We start from the raw sequence: 22,810 nt of genomic DNA on the forward strand, positions 1-22,810 counted from the left end.
GAAATTACAATTTCATGGGAAGAATGCTTAGAAACAAAATGTCTAAAAAGTCTGATTAGTAAGGTAATAATTTAAAATGCTTAAGAAACGTGTCCTAATCAGTCTTCCAGAGGAAAGCAAAATTTTCACTGGAGGAAGGTAAAATTTTATCCAGAGCCTCTAAAATTTACCATGGACAATGTCTGGCACCCGGTTAAAAATTACCAGTTGTGAAAAGAATGCAATATCAAAACCACAAAGAAAAAATATATAAATACACTAGAAACAGGCCCATAGATAAAAATAAATATTGGCACTATTAGACACAGGTTTAAAATTACTATGCCAAATATATTCAGAAAATAGATGACAAGATGGGAAATTTCACCTATGAACTGGAATCTACAGGAAACAATGAAATAGGAATTTTAGAACTAAAAATGTAATAACTGAAATCATTGACTCAATACATAGTTTAACAGCAGATACAGCAGAATAAGAGATAACAGAAACAGTAGTAATACTTGAAGAGATACTGGCAAAGAATTCTTTATATCAGATCAAATACATCAAGGCACTGATTTAAGAAGCTATACAAACCCCAAGTAGGATAAATACAAAGAAAAGAATACCTGGGTTTTGTTACTAACACTACCAAAAGCGAAAGAAGTTAGAGGGGGGAAAAATAACACCTTGCATTTAAAGGAACAACTATAAGAATAAGAGCTGGAGTTTTGTTTGTTGTGTTTTAACTTTTTATTGACACATAATATTTGTACATATTTATGAGGTACATGTTATTTTTTCACATGCATGGAATGAACAATGATAAAGTCAGAGTGTTTATGGTACCTTGAATATTTATTATTTTTATGTGCTGGGAGCTCTTTAAGTCCTCTCTTCCATCTATTTTGAAATATATAAAACGTTGTTAATTATAGTCACCCTACTCTGCTATTAATCATTAGAATTTATTCATTCTTACTATGTATTTGTACCTGTTAACCAACTTCTCTTCATCCCCTCCACTCACACACCATTCCCAGACTCTAGTAACTATTTTTCTACTCTACCTCCATGAGACCAACTTTTTTTTAGTTCCCACACATGAGTGAGAGAACATGAAATATTTGTATTTTTGTGCCTGGCTTATTTCACTGATCATAATGACCTCTAGTTCCATCCATGTTGCTGCAAATGACAAGAATGTATTCTTTTTTTATGGCAAAGTAGTATTCCATTGTGTATATATACATAATTGTCTTTATACATTTGTCTGTTGATACACACTGAGGTGTTTCCAAATGATTGAAACAGCTAAAAGAATGACAGCTGAAGTTTTAACAAAAATAATGGAAGATGGGTTATGAATGACATCTTCAAATGCTAAAGAAAAAGTAAATTTTTGGGAATTCTACATGTCTCAGTTAAAAGTGTTAGCCGTATATTAGAAAAAGTGTAAACTGATACCATAGGAATATTAAAAGTTGTTTTGTAGAGGTTCTTATGCAGACAGGTAACTGTCAACTGAAGGTTTCTATGAGCTCAGTTTATGCAAAGGAAATAAACAAATTTCTATTGTCATCCCTTTCCTTACACACAGATCCAAGCCCATCTTTTTCAATTCAGAATGTAACTATTGTTCTTGACCTGATTCTCATACGCATCCCAACACATAATTCCTCAAACACCTTAGTAACTTACATACTAACAGACAAACACATATACCTGTCATCCAATTTATCTAAATATATTTGATATGGTCTTTCTCTGTGTCTTCACCAAAATCTCATCTTGAATTGTAATGTGAATTGTAATACCCATGTGTTGGGGGAGGGACCTCATGGGAGGTGATTAGATCACGGGGGTGGTCTCCCCATGCTGTTCTCGTGATAGTGAGTTCTCATGAGATCTGATGGTTTTATAAGGGGCTTTTCCCCACTTCCCTCATTCTTCTCCTTCCTGATGCCATGTAAAGAAGGACATGTTTGCTTCCCCTTCCACCATGATTGTAAGTTTTCTGAGGCCTCCCCAACCCTGAAGAACTGTGAGTCAATTAAACCTCTTTCCTTTATAAATTACCCAGTCTCAGGCAGTTCTTTATAACAACAAGATAACAGACTAATATATTATCTTAACATAAATTTTTTATATCTTGTAAAAAACCACAAAAGTAATAACAGTAGAATAATTGTATTGTTGGTGGCACAAAATCTATTACTTCTCTTACACTGACATCTCCTTAAAAAAATAGTAACCTCTTCTCCAGGTCCTTATATCTCTAATCCAGATTACTACATTGGACTATTATTCTGTGTTGTTTTCTTCATATATCTACTCCTCAGAGGCACCTGAGTGAAGATATGACATCACATTACTCATACTTAATTCCTTGCCTTGGGATAAATTCCAAGTTCATTAATATATCATGAAAGCCCATTTTATCAGCTAAGCCTTGATTAATTCTTTTTTTCCCTTTTGCCTTTGGAGCTACTTTTAGTTACCCTATACTCCACCACACACACACACACACACACACACACACACACACACACACACACACACACACTCCATATCCTGTTCATAATATTCTCTCTAGCAGGACTAGCTTCTCCTGCTTCCTCACAAAGCTAAATCATATGCATCCTTAAAAAAAATCTGTTTAGGTGTTATGCTCAAGTGGCCTATTATGAAGTTTTACATTAGGGTATAGTACTTTTCTCCACATTCTCTTTATACACTATATTGAAATTTATGAATAAATTTATGTATACATAACAATATACATCTGTTCCCATTCTACTAGAATATAATCTTCTTTAGCTCAAGGGTACTAGAGCCAGTAGGTATCTCAGCAATCAGAAGACTGTAGATCCTCAATATGTGCTAAAATGAGAATAATGTAGCTCCCAAGAAAACATAAGATCTAAAATGTAGGCTCATTGGCCATATTAAATTTAGAATATTCGGTGGCACTTTGAAATTACCAAAATCTTCTCTGGACCTAGATATCAAATTATTTGTTACATGGGTTATATTCTTCTCTGGTTGAATTCCATGACTGAAAAGATTAGATGGCAAGTGCCAGCGTATAGCAAACATCATCTGTTGCCAAATCATACCTGATTCAGTTGTAACTATGGGCTTCAAAGAGGAAGGCAGGTGAAGGCTCTCATTCATTTGAAGGCAAGCTCTTTGTGCCTTTTTTTCTTTTAAAATCTGAATTGCTTACCTGTTCCTGTTCCTTACCTGTTCATCCTGTTCCCACATAGGCATTTGCACTGAATTCTGATTTTACTCTAATTATCTAGAGTGGAAGTCAGCCTTGTTTTAAGATTTGGATTGCCACATAACTCCTAATCCTGCCACTCATTGTCCTACCCTTATGCAGAACAGCTGTCTTGCTATGAAACAAAAGTTTTGATTCTTTCTTTAACACAGCAGTGTCTGATTTGATTTCCTAAGCATCAGTACTGGATCCTGACCTTGAAGTTCAATAAATAGTTCATGGAAGATAAAAAAGGGGTCTATTTCCTGAATAAGTGTATCTTTTCTTGATTAAAACCGTTCTCTTGACAAATACTCACTAGACATTGAATAACATAATAAAAATAGTTTCCTATAACAAAATTGTTTAACTTCTTCAGATGCAGTGGAGGAAGAAAGAAGACAGATAGAAAATAACTTCCTAGTAAAATTTGATATAACTATGAGGCTACTTTTAAACCTTCAAAAGACTTGGTTACTTTTCCAGATTTGACCTTTCCCAATTTTGGATACACACTGTACAATAATTCCCATGGTGCAATTTAACAACATTGAGTGCCATCTGAATACCTAGTACCGAAATTGACCTACGGTTCTGAAATATATTAACCCACTGAAGGTAAGAGAATATAGTTTGTAAGAACTTCATAGTCAGTGTCATGATGGAATTTTACAAATACTAATTTTCCAAATTCAAAAATATGATATTTATTAATTCAATAAACGTTTATTAAGCATAATTTGATCTAGGCTTTGTGCAGGATACCAGGGATATAAAAATGAACAAGGTATGTACTTCTCCTCATAGACCTACAGATATAGATAACTAAATAAATAACCAAAAATTATATAAGTGATAAGGAAAAAATACAGTGTTCCAACTACATATAGCAACAACACATAACCTGGATTAGGGGTTATCTGGAAGGAAGTGTTTCCTAAGAAAGCATGAAGAATAAGAAGGATAATGTAAGTTCAATAGAAAGGACAAGGAGTAAACATCAAAATTATATCTGGCTAAACAGTGGGATCAATTAAGAACCATGATAAAAATTAGAGTAACTTACAGAAAACTTCTGAAAGAGAAACTTCTCTGACAGGTGTTGATTTAGAAAATCACTTTTTCTCATCTATGCTCAGAGATAGCTTGAATTTTTACCCCAAAAGGAAAGACCGAGCTTTCATAACATGAAAATTATGTTTCTCAGCATTGCTGAAGATAGATTATGTGAGGGGAAATTCCATTATCTCAGCCAACACAAATGTTCAAGAATTCTAGCTATAAAAAAACGTTAATTATTCTAATTACCCAGATGTTGTTCCTTTGGATAAAAAAAAAAAAAAAAAGGAGAAGAAGAAAGAGGTTGGGGGTGGCTGAGAGCCCTGATATCACTGCCATACAGTCTCTACGACGGAAAATAACTAGTCCAGGGAAGAATAAAATGGCCTGTCTTACTGCCTAAGCTTTGTCCACCGAATGAAATGTTAGCTAATAGAAGCGGCTGTCATCTGCTGTACAGAGTGGAGAGGGAGGTGAGAGGGACATATCACAACTTACACGTGAATCGACACCATTCAGACATGTCTGTCCTGGCTCTCAACCCTCTTTTCAGCCTGGAATGGAAGTGGATGTGTATAAATCTTCCCTAATAGATAGGGTTGTCCACAGTTTGCCATGCAATTCTCTGACAAGAGATTCAACATTCTGTCTGACAAGAAAAACAAAAGCAGAACTTTCTGCTTATTCAACCTGACTCCCTGTCTCCTGATAATTTTTGCTTCCTCTGCTCCAGTTCCTACCCACAAACCCAATTATGATCAAATCTACCATTCAGTGAGAAAGAAAACATGGTAAAAAATAATAAAATTTTAAAACTTCATTTGTCCCTTTCTGGATTACCCAGGGATTTGTGTAAATTATGCTTGATGACCTGTAACAGTATTTTTAATTTTCTAAAGCCATGTGACACTTTCTTCAAACAAAGCTTTTTGAGCAAGTCCATATATAAAACAGATGAAGTAATGCTGCATTGGTTCAGCTCTAGCTGAACCTTCTCTAGGGACTTCTCTAGTCCCTTCTCTAGGGATTCTAAAGTCTAGGCAGTTTCATCACCCTGACCTAGGCACCAGGGAGCCACAGTCCTATAAAGAACCCATCTCAGACCCATGAGGACTGTCCCACCTGTGTCTCTTATTCTTGCTTGCTTCAGTCACCACTGTTAGCAGCGGACCTTACTGGATATTTGTTTTCACCCAGACTCATCTCCAAATTTTCCAGTTCATCTCCTATTCAGACCCAATCTTTATCCTCTCCTCACTTCCTCAAGCTGCTTTCTACTGTTCATTTCTCAGAACATTTCTTTTACTTCCTTATCTTAGCTGAAACCTACTTTTCCTCTGAGAACAAAATTTTTCTACAACCTCAAGCAGTGATTGTGTTTTCTCTTCTATATCTCATTACCTCAAGGCCAGAAAGTGAGGCTAGTGTCCTCCTTGCTTCCCCTTGTGGCTTCTAGACTATCGCCTCCTTGTCCCTCATAAAAACCACTACTCCTTTAAGATGTCCACCATCTTGATAAATCACGGTCTTACTTTACTGGCTACAGTTACCTCCCTATCTCCTTGTCACTTCCTTTATTTCATGAAAAACGTTACCACATAACTCCTCTCCACCACAACTGTTGCCATTATTCATAGTGAATTCAACATCCACATTAATGAATCATTCAACCTGCTTCTCCTTTCCTTCAAGGCTCCACTTTCTCCACATCCTCTCACCAATTCAAGTACATTGTCAAGGGCACACTCCAGACCTTGTACTTATGAGAAACTCAATTTTAAACATTCTAATATTTAATTACTACTTCTAATCCCCCCTTCCCCCACCCCCATTTGCTCTGATACTCATATTGCCACAATTCTTTCATTTCCTACATATACCATTTATCCTCCCCTGTCTCCTTTTTTGCTTATCTGTCATTGTTTACATTCTCTTTGCAAATGCTCTCACCTCCCTCTATTAGAGTCACTTGGCAAAACTCCAACTCTGAGTGTATTATATATACCATTAACTTTTCCTGTACTTATGCCTAAACAGCTAAACATCACTGCTAAAAATTTCCGCAAAAATCACACCTTTAATCCTCTAACTCATTTTAATTGCATAATCATAAACCTTAAATAAGAACTCAATAATGTCCAGCAATCCCACCCTAGTGTGCTAGAAAATTCAGTTTTATTCATCAAGAAAATTTTCATACTTTTCACTCTCTCCTCAAAGTCCCTACAATCCCCTTTTCATTTACAGTCAGCTGAAGACGTTACCTCAGATTTTGTTAGGAAAGACAAGGGCAAGTCACCAACATGGACTCTCTTCATTTTCTTATCACTGGATCTGTTTGTAAACCCGCCAGTGTCCACACCCCTCTTCCTCCTGCTACAACAAAAGTACCCCTCATGCCATCAAAGCCCAGTTCCACATAGTTTCTGTCAAGGTTCTATTCATTCTCACCATCTCAAAGACACTAATTATTCAGTTGTTCTTCTTCCTCCAATCTGAATCCCAGCATTTCAGTCACAAACTCTGAAAAGATCTATATACATATGTTTCCTCCAGTTCCTTCCGGCACTTCTCAACCTATTATAGTAAAAATAGGTTATAAATCAAAGTACAGGGTATTATATCTTCTTTAAAAAGAATGTATCCATATGTATACATAAATTGAAAGGGTAGACATCAGAAAAGATCTAGTTCCTTCCAAGGGATGGGATTACACCTACTTATTTTCTTAATGCTTAAAGAAATCTTAGCGGGGCGCGGTGGCTCACGCCTGTAATCTCAACACTTTGGGAGGCCGAGGAGGGCAGATTGCCTGAGCTCAGGAGTTCTCAACCAGCCTGGGCAACACGGTGAAACCCTGTCTCCACTAAAATACAAAAAAAAATTAGCCGGGGATAGCAGCGTGCATCTGTAGTTCCAGCTACTCAGGAGGCTGAGGCAGAAGAATCGCTTAAACCCTGGAGGTGGAGGTTGCAGTGAGCCGAGATCATGCCACTGAACTTCCGCCTGGGTGACAGAGTGAGACTCCATCTCAAAAAAAAAAAGGAAATCTCCTATGTTTGTGCAGTCTCCCATAACCACATATTTATAATAATAAAGATAGGGTATTAGCTAGAATTCTGATTTGCAAAGCAATTTCCTGCATATTTTGTGAATGCATGTCATGTCACTAATAACCAAGTGATCTTGGGACAGAGGCAACCGCAAAAAGATTCAGGACTACCCACCCTCACAATTCTAGCAGGACTTATTGCTAACACTTTATTTAGCTATTCCATATTCGATTTCAGTGATCTGCAATCCATATGCTTGCTGCCATGACTGCCATCCTTCTTTGGAAGGAATCTCTTAGAAAGCCTCAGCCCTCAGGCTAGATTTTTGATGCCCTGATAGGCAGCTTTAAAGAGTGTGTAAATGAATAATACTCTTGGAGAATAGTGAATAGCACAAGAGAAACAAGCCAATTACATTATTGAAATATTAAAGAGAAAAAAATTTTGTGATAATAGGAACAAAATACAGGTAAGAAAGAGAGAGTGTATTCTTTGGAGGAAGTAGGGAGATAGAGGCACAAAAGAAACATGAAGGTTTTCTTTTAATTTCTTGGGTCATTGGTGAAGAGAGGGTAGTGGGGACATTTTCTTGCACTAAATTTATGGCTGAAGCTGTTTGTAGCTCACAGATGATGACTCCTTCAAATGTTTCTTTCGCTATTTCTTATTCTTTAACACTTTTATTTCTCCACACAGGAATGGCAAGGTGCTATCATTCTTTAATTTGGGTGCCTCTCTGGGATGCCTTCGCTTCCTTCCCCTCTCTGATTTTAATGCTTCCATGATTGGCCATTTCAGGCAGAAAACATGTTGTGAGATTTTTCACATCATAGCTCTATTAAATCAATCCTATTTGAACTCTTCCTTCTCATCACTTCACTGAAAATAACCTCCTGAGGATTGGAGGGTTTGAAAAGGGCAAGAAGCTTTAGCTATTGCTTGAAGAAAACTTTGTGTATAAAGGAAATATCAGACAGAACTACTTGTATTCACATATCATGTTTACATGTCCATTTAGGGCTGCTTTCAGAGGTCATCTGTCATAATGGCTGAACGGGGAACTGGCTGTAATGGAAAATAAGCTGAAATATACTTTATAGGACAAGGAGAAGAAGATGCTACCCATGGTTAATGATAACAGCAATACAAATACAAAACTATGTCTGAATGCCACTAAACTGTTTAGGATTCAAAGAAGCAGATATAAGAATTCCTACAAATATTTATCACAGGATATCTACTTTCTAACTAAAGGAATTAATTCTTCCTTTTTTCCCTACTCCTACCCTAACCTTACATATAAAAATTAAAAAAAATTAATGCCAACACATTTAAATGATTGGAATAGCAGCTTCCCAGAGTTACCTACTACAGACAGCCCTCCATTTTCATGGGCAAGATCCCCTTATCCAATGAATGCAAACTTTGCTCAACAGTTGAGAGTCCTACACATATCACCTGACAATAATATCAATAATACTATGCAATTGTAATGCATGTTTATGGCCTACCGTTTTCAATAATGACAAGAATAAAATTTTTGTCACTGTTCCAATCTCTCTATCAAAATCTACTACTGCAGTATGTGAAAAGTTTTGTAACATTTTTCTCAGCCATACAGGATGGTCTGAAACTCTAAGTTTTTTGTTATTTATTTATTTGTTTCCTTTGAGACAGGGTCTCACTCTTCCACCCAGGCTGGAGTGCAGTGACATGATCAAATCATAGCTCCTTGCAACTATGAACTCCTGGGCTCGAGTGATCCTCCCACCTCAGCCTTCTGAGAAGCTGGAACTACAGGCGCACACCACCATGCCCAGCTAATTTTTTAATTTTTTGTAAAGGCAGAGTTTTGCTTTGTTGCAAAGGCTAGTCTCAAACTCCTGACCTCAAGTGATCCTCCCACCCTGACCTCCCAAAGCACTGGAATTACACACATGAGCCAAAACACTAAGTTTTTAAGGAAAATTAATACTCCCAGGTCAATGCTACAGCTCTGAGCCTCATTCTGAGCCTAGGGTCTTCTCCGTCATTTATTTCTTTATTTCGTATCATTATATCCCCCCATTCTCTTTCCTTTTATGATTATTTTCAACACCCTATCAGACTAGAGTCCCTAAAGTAACCCAATGCAATTATTTGTGTTTCATAGTTAATATGTTCCATAATGTGCATGAATACACTATCCCATATCATCCCCATAATTATATGAGGCAGACAGTCCTTGAATGAACCTGGTTTTCCAGACTATAAAACCCAGAGAAGAAACGAGTCCAAGGATGTGGATGCAACATGTTGCACACCAGCATTATGACCCATTATGCCCATCTCTAACTGTGTGCGCTGTTCCTGACCAAGTCACCATGACCATGCACACACTACCCTATGTCAGTTACTAAAACCAGTGTGTTAAGACCTCCACATGTGAATCAACAATCTAGTCATTAGAAGAGGAAGACTTAAAGTGCAGAAAAAAGTGCATCTTGAGTTTAGTATATAAGTCTGAAATGTATGGGCATGAACATTGAAAAGCAAACTTAGATATTAAATAAATAGCACTTTAAAAGTGTTCTAAATGATGAGAACACATGGACACGAAGAAGGGAACAACATGCACTAGGGCCTTTCAGAAGGTGGAGGACGGGAGGAGAGAGAAGATCAGGAAAAATAACTAATGTGTATTAGGCTTAATGCCTCAGTGATGAAATAATGTGTACAACAAACCCCTATGACACAAGCTTACCTATGTAACAAGCCTGCACTTGTACTCCTGAACTTAAAATAAAAGTTAAAGAAAGTGTTTAAAGATGTCCTAATATAGAACATAGTATTAATTTTTCTTCAAATTGCACTTTACTCCTATCAGAATTCATAAAATGAAATAACTAGTATTTAGCTTTGAAAGTTGAATGCCATATTAAATAACACATTTAACTTAAAAAATGAAATATGCATATTAATCTCCAAGTCCAGAACACTTACGTATGTGACTAAGAATTTAATACTCCTCTTGGAAACTTTACATGGGACTTTATATATACCAAGGGACACAGTTACAACAACTGTAGGAAAGACCTGTGTCTAGGGTCCCTACCTGACAAACGTAACACTATTTTATCAGCAGACATTCTGAGTAAAGTAGGAGGAGTGAGTGCTTGGAAGGCACCTTGTAAATTCAGGAGACATCCACAGGTGTAATGGTGTCAGAACAACCACCATCATTTCTAAGTTTTATAAGGACTGGCCTTTCATTTTTATTATATACTTGGGAGTTGGGAGCTCATACAGAAACATAATATTCAAGGTATTTTCAGGTCATTTTTAGTGGACACATATGACTTAGCAGAAAGAAAATTAGACTTGATGGCAGAAGACCCTTTGTTCCAGTTTTGGCTTTAACTCTAAACAATTTCTTGTCTGTGAAACAAGGGGACTATTCTTTCCAGCTCCTGTAGCTTTTGTGATTTAAGTGATATACTTGTCAGTTCTTTTTTTAAGACTCCTTTAAAGCCAACAGAATCTGGGGTAAGTGTGGCAGCAATGTGGGAGGGGCCCATGGGAGAGCATGTTTTAATTAAAGAATCAGGAGGAGAAAGAGACAAAACAAAACTGGACCACTTCCAAATATTAAATAAGAGAGGTTTGCCACACTCCAGTTTTGTTTATTGTTTATAGCTTTCAGATCCACAATCAGTCCAACATAGACTAGCAGATGAAAAATCTTTCTACTTATAATCCTTGGTTCTACTGAGTTATTTTTTACGATGGTAAGTGCCTAAAACCAGTAAACACAGACAATATTCAATGTAATAACAGAGAAATTGAAATATTATTGTATTACTCAAATGAAATGACATGTTCAATTAATTTAATCAAAATAAAGTTGTTTATTTACACCACTATCTAGCATGTTATTTTAAAATTATTTAAAAGAGATTCATGAGGCACATAAAACAAAGCAAGAATAAATATATTGCTGTTACACAAAGAACTCTCAAGAGATATGAGAAATTGGCCTGGAAAATATTTGCCAAAGCTCTTCAAACTTCAGGACAGGGTGTCTAATTTCCAAACACTGTAAACATCCTCAAATAACAATCATCTAGAATACTGTCTTTTTTCAGAAGACATGTAATGTTTACCTATATAACAAACCTGCACATCCTGCACATGTACCCAGAACTTAAAATAAAAGTTGAAGAAAAATAAAAATATAAAAAAAGTAGATGTGTAATCTTGGATTATTTTTCTTTCACATGCTATAATGAATGAAGGCAATATTGTTTATTTTTAAATTCCAGTTCTAAAGCTGATCACTTCTATTCAAAAAGACAAATAAATTAACCATCCATAAGAATGGAGATATGGTCATAGTCCTCCAGACAATGGTAAGTTGGGTGAATGTTGTGGTCTATAAAGTACAAGAAATCAGACTTTTTGCTAAGACCAGTTTGCTGGATAACTCAGAAGGGAGACTGTAGGGCAGCACTGTCCAAAATAAATACAATGTGAGATATATATAATTTTAAACTTTCTAGCAGCCTCATTTAAAAAATTACAAAAAAATATGATTAACTTTAATAGTATATTTTCTTAGATAAAATATATCAAAAATATTACCATTTCAACATATAATCAATATAAAATTATTAATGCAATATTTTACATTATTTTTTTCATAAGTCTTTGAAATCTAGTATATGGTTTACACATAGAGCACACCCCAGTTTGTTAATGCTAAATTTTAATTAGAAATATTTGATGTGTATTTATATTTCATAAAATTTAGAGCTGGGAACGTAAATTCACATACCTAAATTGTTTTGAGCGTACTTTAAAAGTTTTCCAATAACTGAATCAAGTTTTAAAAATTTAAGTTAATTAAAATGGAATAAAATTAAAAATTCAATTCCTCAAGTCCCAGTAGCTACATTTTAATTATTCAATAGCCACATGTGGTGGGTGGCTACAGTATTAAACAGTGCAGCTGTAGGGGAAGGAAGGAGAGGGTGGTCATGCCCAGGAGTCGTGCTGATGAAGATCCTAAAGAATTTCGATAATTTAAGAAGAATATGAGGATTATTAAATCCTCATAAATCCTTAATAAGACTATGAGGATTATTAAATCCTTCATAAATAAGACTTATTTATGAAATATATTTATGAAATATAACACTCTATATGAGTTTTTAGTTTTGCTTGTTTTAGTTTCCCGAGGCTGCTGTAACAAATTACCACAAACCTGGTGGTTTAAAACAATAGAAATGTATCATCTTACAGTTCTAGAAGCTAGGAGTCCAGATCCAGCAAGGCCACCCTCCCTGGGGACTTACAGGAGAATGCTTCCCTTATCTTTTTCAGTTCCTGGTGGCTGCCCTAGTATTCCTAGGTTTGTGGCTGCACCACTCCAATCTCCGCCTCTGTCTTCACATTGTTTTCTCCTCCTGTGTCTATATTACCACCTGTTGCCTCTCTCTTATAAGGGCACTTATAAAATAGATACTGGCACTTGTGAAGGCATGCAGGATTTACTGGATTAATCCAAGGTAATCTCCTCATTTCAAGATCTGTAACTTAATTACATCCAAAAAGACTCCTTTTTTGTATAAGGTAACATGAACAAATTCCAGGGATTAGCACTTGATATCTTTGGGTATCTTCTGTTCCACATACTATTCATAAGATCTGTGAAATCCTATTTTTTCTGTATCTGTATCATGAAAGCTCACGGTTTGGCAGAGGGGTCTCTTTCTACCTGAACAACAAATGCATTTGAATATAAACAAATCCAGGTTCACTAACATCTGCATTCCTACCCTGAAGGGCAGTGACAGAGCAGCCAGAGGGATCCTGAGCCAGCAGAGCACTGATAAGTTGCAAGAGGCCTAATGGGAACAATCAAAGAGACATGAGTTGATTAACACAATCTTGATTAGCACATAAACACTTCCATTAAAACACACACACACACAATCTATGGCTTCCTTGCAAGTGACTTGTTGGCAGAACCCTCAATTTTAAATTATAATCCTATCTGAGGTGATACAGCTGCCACTGCCCAGTGTAGAATGGTCTAGAGCACAGAATTTTCCAAAATGAAAATTATAAACTATAGAAATGAGCAGTCATGAAGAGACATAGATGCTCTTAAAAAGAAGAGGTGAGCAAATGGTTTATGCACGCAATTGCACAATTTCCAGTACTCCAGAAATATAGTGATGATGGTCTGCATGTATGTTAATATTATAATTTAAAAGATACTGACTATAAGAAAAGAGGAATATTTTAAAAACTTTTAAGAGAGGTGAAATTTGAATGTAAACAAAGCTCTGGCGAAAATAATAAATAGAGAAGTCTCTTCACATGGTGCCTTTCTCACTGCCAAAGTTGATGGATAGGACTAGGGGTTCAGAAGAATTCTTAGTGAAGCTGAGAAGTCAGTCATCTCCTGTCTCTATGAATGATAGCTCTTGATTTATGAGCAGACATCTAAAGGTAAGTAAGAAGAGCACAGACTCCAAATAACAGCATATTAACAGCTTTATTTAAAAGAAAAAGGAAAAAAAAAAGAAAAGCAGCACTTATGACTTTATTATGGAAATTAAGCATTTAATAGATATCTATATAATCCTTTTTTGAATTGATAAGGAAAAACATCCTCAGAGGGAAAATAAATTTTGGTTTCTTTTTTTTCCCTGGATGGAACTTTTAACAATAGCCTGTAACAGTTTAACAAGGGCTTCCTCACTTTTCAGTTAAATCTGAATTGGGTCATTATTCCTTAATTGCAAAGCAAGAGAAACCTGTTCAAAGTGTTAAACTAGGTAACAGACAAACACATTAGTTTTCAGCTTTTTTTTAAACTTTCTAGAATGCTTTGGTATTATCTAACTCATGAAGAGAAAACACAGGGTCTACTTAAAAAAAAAAACCACAAAACAAAAAACAACAGAAAGTTTTCCTCAAGTCAATATATAATAGGAAACATATAATGGACACAAGCTTGCTATGAGATTTCATAGTCTGTGGAAAAGCCATTTCCCCACAATGGTTAAGGTTATTAAAGCACACATCAGGGCTTCTGGTAGTCACCTAATCTTTTAGAGCCTTGAGTCACTGATGAAAACAATTTCATTCTCAGAACAGTTTTCTTTTTTCTTCCTTGTCTCACCCTCCACCTCTATGCCTGTTGCAGCATATCCTTTTCTGATTTCAGAGAAAGTTCACAATAAGATTGCAAACAAGTGTTGGTAATTGGACTATTACAGGCTTCCATGGATAATCTGGGTAATTCTCAGCATTGTCACCAAATGTCACTGCAGTCTGTAAGGAAGCTGAAAGTAAGGCAAGCCCTTACATGGATTTTGAGATGGTTTCTATTTTGAAAGGCAGCCAACCACCACCACAATTGGCCCTAATTGCTTCTCTTGTTGGCAGTCTCAGGAGAGAGGACAGGGATGAATGAGTGAGGGAGGCTTAAACTGTTTCTCATTAGGAGCTCGTCCTGTGTGGGTCAAGGCTGAAGCACCCAGGAAAATGGTGCATACAGCAGGGATCCTTACGGCTCTACCTTACTTACGGGTAAACGAGATGCCAGTCTAGGACTTTCATTTAACATCCTCACTGCAATAATCTGAATTGATTAAATGAGAAGAATAACGAAGAGGACAGGATGAGTGGTACTGGAAATGAGGGGAAGCTATTTTGGGTTAGGAGAACTGGGAGAAATAACTGGCCACTAAAACTCAGGAATTCAGAGAGGTTTTTCCTCTAACTTGAAATGTGGGATCTAAGGTTTCATCACCTCTAAGCTCTTGTGAATTTGTGGGGATATTTTCTTCCTTTCCTTCTTTTTCCCCATTATGAAAATGATATTCACTAATGAGGAAGAGATGTTCAATTTCATTTCAAAATTATATTTGAAGAAAACTACATAAAACTAATATAAGCCACTTAAACATAAAAATCACATATTTATTTTCTATTTTAGATTTTTAAAAAATGAACTTCTAATTTTTAAAGAGTTTAATATTTACCCAAACATTGCAAAGATAGTAGAGTTCACATGCACCCAATTCCTCCCACTGTTAACATTTTGCATTAGTAAGGCACATTTTGTCACAATTAATCAATATTGGTCTAATCCATATTTTAATTAGATTTCCTAAGTTTTTCCCTCATGTCATTTTTCTGTTCCAGGATCTTACCTAGAATACCACATTACATTTATTTATGTCTCCTTAGGCTCTTTGTGCTGTAACAGTTTCTCGGACTTTGTTTCTGATGACCTTGACAATCTTAAGGAACACAGGTCAGGTATTTTATGGAATGCCCTTCAATGTGGGTTTCTTTGATGTATTTTCTTATGGTTAAACAGAGGTTATTTGGGAGAGTTTCTGAGTTTGGGGGTGGGGAAACCACAGAGGTAAGGTGCCATTGTCATCATATCAAGAGTACATATTATCAACATGACCCATGACTCGATGATGACCTTCATCACCTGGCTGACGTAGTGTTTGTCAGGTTTCTCCACTGTGAAGTAGCTGTTTTTCCCTCTTTCCATACTGCAATCTTTGAAAGAATGTCACAATATGCAGCCATATTTAAAAGGTAGGGAATTATGCTCTACCTTCTTGAGAGGGAAATACTCGTATAAATAATTTGTAATTCTTCTGCATGGGAGATTTGTGATCTGGTTCTTCTCTCCTATTTAATTATTTATTTATTTAATCATTTATTTATATCAGTATGAATTCACAGATACTTATTTTATTCTCTGGGTTGTAATCCAACACTACATTATTCATTTTCTTGCTCAAATCCTTCCAGCTTTGGGTATTGGAAGCTCTCCCTGTTGGCTTCTGTATTCCTTTGACCTTTCTCCATCATTGTGGAGGGTTTTAATTTTTTTAATCATTTGTTTGTTTTGTTTTGTTTGTGTGTGTGTCTTTAGCTCTACGCTCATCGTATATATTCCCTGACCCAGCCCTAGAATCAGACATTTCTCCAAGGGACCCTAGCTTACTTTATTGGAGAATGGCATTAGAAACCAGTATCTGAATTCTGGGTATTTTATTACTACTGGGTCGCCTTTCCTCAAGGCCCACTCAGCTGACAGAGCAACAACATATATGTATCTACGCTAACTGATGTGCACACAAGTATCCATAAATACCTCTATGTATATCCATCTCTATTAAAGTAAATATGAGTTCATATTGATGTTTCCAACTGTCAACCTGTACTACATGGATCATTCTGGTCTCCCTTACACCTTGCATACCGGTACTCTCCAACTCCGACAGTGAAAAACCTAGCTGATGCCATAAGCTATCTAATTTATTTAACTGCACAATTCCAGTATATATGTAAAGTGGTTTCAGAATTGCTAGCCCGTACCACTACGGAATAAAACTTTGCCAATTGGGTTTAGTGCTTACAGTTCCTTTTGCCATTAATCTTATATTGTACACTAATTTCTAAAGGCACTTAGATCTGTCCCTTTTCCCCCATCCACCTCAGTTGGATTTTTCATACATTTTCAATATGGTAAACTCTTTGTCACAGTCTGTATTACAGCCTGGAATCACCTGACCTCCTAGATGATTTTTACTGGGTATAACTCTTTGGGGAGTAAAATTTTATGGGTTTGGATAAATGCATATTGTCATGTATCCAACAGTACACTATCATACAAAATAGTTTCAACACCTTACAAAATCCTGTTTTTCACCTTCACCTATTCTACTGTCCCCCTGCAATAAACCTCAGCTATCACCGATCTATTTATTATCTCTAAAGGTCATTTTTTTCTAGAATATTATATAAATGGAATAATCCAGTATATAGCCTTTTCAGATTGACTTCTTTCACCTACCAATATGCATTTAAGGCTTTGCTATGTCTTTTCATGGCTTGATCACTCATTTTTTTAAAAAAATCATTGAATAACTGTATGGATCTAATTACAGTTTGTTTATTCATTCACTTATTGAAGGACATCTTGGTTGCTTCCAGTTCTTAGAGATTATAATAAAGCTGTTATAAACATTCACATGAAGGTTTTTGTGTGGACATAAGTTTTCAAATCAGTTAGATAAATACCTACAAGCACAAATGCTGAATTGTATGATGAGATTATGTTTAGCTTGCAGACTATTTGTACCAGGAACAAAATAAGAAACCAATAGTTGACTGCACTCTTGTCCTGCTGAAAACCACATATACATGCCTATTATGCTCTCTTAAAAGGCCCTGAGAGTATTTATGTGAGAAAAAAATGGAAAAGGATCAGCTTCAAAGTGGTGGTGAAGAGAAATGTATTCTTGCCACCCTTATAGTATGAAGACAAAGGCTGACCTTAAAACACACTTCCTGCAGGGCTTCAGATCTATACAGGCCAGTCTCAAGATGCTTTTCAGTTTACAGTCATCTTTGTCACATGAATTCTGATGGTCCAAATTCTATGATTTTTAATCTGCTATTTAAATTGCATAAAATGAAACGAAGTGAAAGGAATCTGCATAAGTATATTTTGGGTCATTTAGCAGACCACTTTACACCACCTCAACTTTGCCAACTCAACTCCATGCCCACGTTTTTATCTATTACCAGCCATAAAGGTCAAGTGACACTGTGGAACACTGATGCAGAGATCTCCCAATAGTTTAGCAGTGTAGTAATATTCATTCTTGGATTGTCTCAAAGCCGTATTCTTAGGACTATATGAGAATAGTTTTGCTTTCTTTTTTTTTGTTTAGAAGTGCTCTGTATATTCATTCACGAGCAATTCTGTGGTGGAGCATAGGCAGTCACAGGACGCCTTTTGAAGAAATATCAATGAGAAGGAATCCCTTACTTGCTGAGAGGATGAATCAAAAGATAGAAGTACTCATTACAAAGATAGAATTCACACCTAGCCCTAGCTATTTTTCCCTCAGATTAGACTCATGCACATTTATGTTCTTTACGTACGTACCTAAAATAGTTACCTAGAATTTTTTTCTGGTAAGATTAGATATGCAACCTTTGAGGCTAGAGGTCTTCCAAAACCAAAAGTCCCTGTCAAGCTCTCTGTATCTGTCTCTGTCTCTGTCGCTGTCTCTGTCGCTGTCCCTCTGCCTCTTTCTCTCTCTGTCTCTCTGTGTATGGATATGTGTGTGTATGCACATACGAGTTCGCATATATGTACTCAAATTATGCCTGCAACTACAGAAATCAGAAAGCAAACAAGGGTTGGTGAAGATACTATTTGAGGAAATCCTACTATTGCTATAAATTATGCTATTTCCATAAATTAATGCATTTTATCTTCTCAGCAACACTGTATGGTAAATATTTTTATGATCACCATTTTACAGATGAAAAAGGACTCTAAAATGAGTTAAGGGGGCTGGGTGCAGTGGCTCATGCCTGTAATTCCAGCACTTTGGGAGGCCAAGGTGGGCAGATCACCTGAGGTTAGGAGTTTGAGACCAGCCTGGCCAATATGGCGAAAACTTGTCTCTACTAAAAATACAAAAATTAGCCGGGCATGGTGGCATGCACCTGTAATCTCAGCTACTTGGGAGGCTGAGGCATGAGAATCACTTGAACCCGAGAGGCGGAGGTTACAGTGAGCTGAGATCGTGCCACTGCACTCCAGCCTGGGGGACAGAGCGAGATTCTGTCTCCAAAAATAAAAATAAAATAAAATAAATAAAATAAAATTAATTAAAGGACGTGCTGAATAACACATAAAACTACTAATAGAGATGAAATTCAGAGCTCTGTGTTTTCAGACATCAGCGTCTGGTATCCTTCTACATCTGGTTAAACACAGTGTCAAGAATCTCTTGTTAAGTTTACCTTAAAGAACATTTCATAGCATTACGGCTCATCTTATGCTGCAACCCCTTTTGCACTGCCTTTTATAAAAGAGTAAATTAGCTTAAATACCTGCTGATCTAGACAACATCCATGTAATAGTAGAAAACGTTGTGATATTTCACAAAGCGTAATCCAAGTATTATCTGTGTCATAATTACCTGGGGTGATGATTAAAATGTTGATTCTTGGGTCAAAACCTACTCTGCAGGTATTTTTATATACACCTAATCTTAAAATTTGTCTATGATGCCCTCAAAGCTTACTTTTCCAGTTTTCAAATAAACCAGCATGCTCTTCATTTTAATTGGGATAAAAGTTGGTTTAGATACCTTCATTAAGTGGAAACTGAATTATAATCCTTCCTTTTATCAGGAGCTTCATAAAGGCAGAAATAATATAAAAGCCAAAAATATTCTGAGATGTCAAGAATGGAAGACAGTTGTTTTAAAAATAATTATTATTTAAAACAAAGTCAAATGTGCCAGAAAATGCAAAATAGGTACCTAATAGTGGTGGAAAAGAGTTAGAAGATCAAGGTTTGTCTTGAAGTTGAGGGAGTATGTGGGAAGTTAGGGGTGTGTTGAAATACAACTGACACAGAAAGAGGTTCAGGACAAAATCATGATAAGGCAGAAAAAGCTCCAAGTACTGGAAGAAGCTGGTGAAAAAAGTCCTTTTACCCTCAGGAAGTCATAGGACTAGACCTCTGGGGCCTCCATTAAGTCCAGTCTTTTAGAGTACTGTCATTTATGACTTTCTCCTTGGGAAAAGGATACATTTATGGCTTTTTCCTTGGGAAAACTATACCTGATGACTAAATCAGGTATAGTTCTTAAGGGAGGGTGGGGGTGGTGTCTATATGTTCAGTAGGACTAAATGACTTCTCTTAGGGGGCTTCCAGGCCTTTAGTATACAGGATACAGAAAAGGCCAGAGCTTGCCAAAAACAGAGCACTGCAAAAAGAGTTGCACGAGGAATGCCTGTGAACAGGAGGGGCTAAAGATGAACACTTTGCCTTTAATTTTCTAGGAAACCATAGACTCGAGAATTTGATAAAATTGAGTAAAAGAGAATTGCCTTCCTTGTTCAATTAAAAAAAAAAGAAAGAAAAAGAAAAAAAGGACAGGCACGGTGGCTCACGCCTATAATCCCAGCACTTTGGAAGGCCGACGCGGGCGGATCACGAGGTCAGGAGTTCGAGACCAGCCTGGCCAACATGGTGAAACCCTGTCTCTACTAAGAATACAAAAATTTGCTGGGCATGGTGGTGGGCACCTGTAATACCAGCTACTCGGGAGGTTGAGGCAGGAGAATTGCTTGAACCTGGGAGGCAGAGGTTGCAGTGAGCTGAGATCACACTACTGTATTCCAGGCTGGGCAACAGAGCAAGACTCTGTCTTGGAGGGAAAAAAAGAAAACAAAACAAAAAAAACCTTGTGATTGCAACTTTCCACATCACAACTAATCTTCCTGCTCTCCAGTCTGACCCTTTAATATTCCAGAGATTTACCCCTTACAGACTTGATATCTGTTTGATCCCAGTTCTGTGGACCTTGATTCAATTCTGACCCAAGCTTGGAAGCTTCTAATTTGCATTTTCCACAGTCCTATCTTGAAGGCTGTTACTCAGACTGCTTTGACTCTCAGCTTTGTGCAAATGCAGCCTCTAATGCTTTGGAAATAAAGCAAGACCTTGCATTTACTTTAATGTCTGTTGCTGACAATTGTTCCACTTTATCACTCCAAATGAATTCTTCCTCCCACACCAAGGTCATGCTCTGACTCCCATGTCTCTGCCACTATCCTTCTTGCTAATTACTGCCTTTTTCTAAAAATTCTGCTGCTGTTTCATTATTCTAATATTTCCAGTAGCGTAGACAGCACAGGCATTTAACTGAAAATATTATAGAAAACAGAGGAACATCTATAACCTAAAGAAGCCAGGGATTTTTTTTTAATATTTAAAAGAAAATTCAAGATGCTGAAGTCAAACTCCACAGCCTTCACCATTTTGCCGAAGGTCAGACCTATATGTGGACAACCATGCTAAATCCAAGAAAAGCTGTGAATGTGATATATTTTCATTTATACCTGACAAAGACCCCTTTCCACTTTGTACAGTTTACAGAGATGGTAGAAATATTCTATAAAAATGTGTTTTACCATTGTTTATTAATCAAGACCACTATTGTGAAATTTAAGAGAAGGTTAAAGGAAGCAGATAGTTCATTTTCCAAAAAGCTCAGAGAAGACTAGCTTACACAGAAGAAAACAATTTCATGAATACTTTTAAAATTAAAATGATCAAATTGTCTAGGCAAACTGATGTGCTATAAGACCCACAGCAAAGTCTGGGAGGATTTGTCTGTGGTAGGTGGGGCAGGAAGTCCCATTGGGGGAAAAAAATTAAACTTGTGACTTGCCTATGTGTGGGGGTGATATGGTCCTTTTAATTTATTTTTTTGGAGTGTGATAGCATCTCTTCAGATGGGAGATATGATGAAATCACAGGAGAGGCTGTTCCATGTGACTTCAAGGCTAATAAGAGGGAAACTTGGCAATGACAGGGCCAGCAGACAGGGAGAAAAATCTCCCTTTAAAGCTACAGATCGAAGGGTTGGAGTGATATCTATGTGACATTTCACCACTGATGTTCCTGATTAATTATCAACAATTCAAAAGAATATCAGGGTAGAGAATGGGAAGCTCTTGACAGTTAAAAGGGACATAACCTCATTAAATCTTTGGGATACAGCTTCTCTCAAGTCATTTCAGAGATGGGAAAAATGATCTTAAGTGTGTAAATCAGAAAGAAATTACATTAAATTCTTAGCATCAATGTGATTTTAAGAGCATTTATTACAATAATAGGATTTGCCATACCAATTCTAACACATGTTCTAAAAACGTGTTATAAATTGATTAAATATTTATAGCAGGATTATTTGCAATAACACAAAATTAAGAGTCTAGATGTCAATCAATAAGGATACTGCTAAATAAAATATGGTATATTCATGTTACAATTTACTGTGGCAGTTAAAGAATGAACTTGATCTATTTATAACACATATAGCTTTTGCAAGATGTCAGGCACTATTTCAAACGGTTTATGCATCTTAAATAATTATCACAACAAAGCTGGGAGTATACAAAAAGTAGAATACAAACCTATTGTATCCCAGTTGTACAGATGAAGAACTGGGAAACAGAAAGATTAATAATTTCTTTAAGGTCTCACAGACAATAAATAGACCCAGGTAGTCTGGCTTCACAATCCAGACTCTTAACAATATGCTTTATTTTCTTTGGTCTACTTTAAACGGTATATGTTAAAAAAATAATTTGATATAAAAAAGACAAGTTTAATAATACTAAAAAGCTACGTCAGAGAAAAACAACAATATCTTACACATCGTACTCTACTTTGGATATATACTGGGCATATATGTATACACATACCTATAAGAATGTGTTTGTGTGTGTATTATATGTACACACAGAGAGAGAGAGAGGAGAGACAGAGACAGAGAGAGGAAAAAGTCTACAATGCTGGTAAAGGGAGTTTGTCTTTCTTTTCAAT

Source organism: Gorilla gorilla, chromosome 2 (genome assembly GCF_029281585.2).
Source record: "Gorilla gorilla gorilla isolate KB3781 chromosome 2, NHGRI_mGorGor1-v2.1_pri, whole genome shotgun sequence".
In the NCBI taxonomy this organism is placed as follows: Eukaryota; Metazoa; Chordata; class Mammalia; order Primates; family Hominidae; genus Gorilla; species Gorilla gorilla.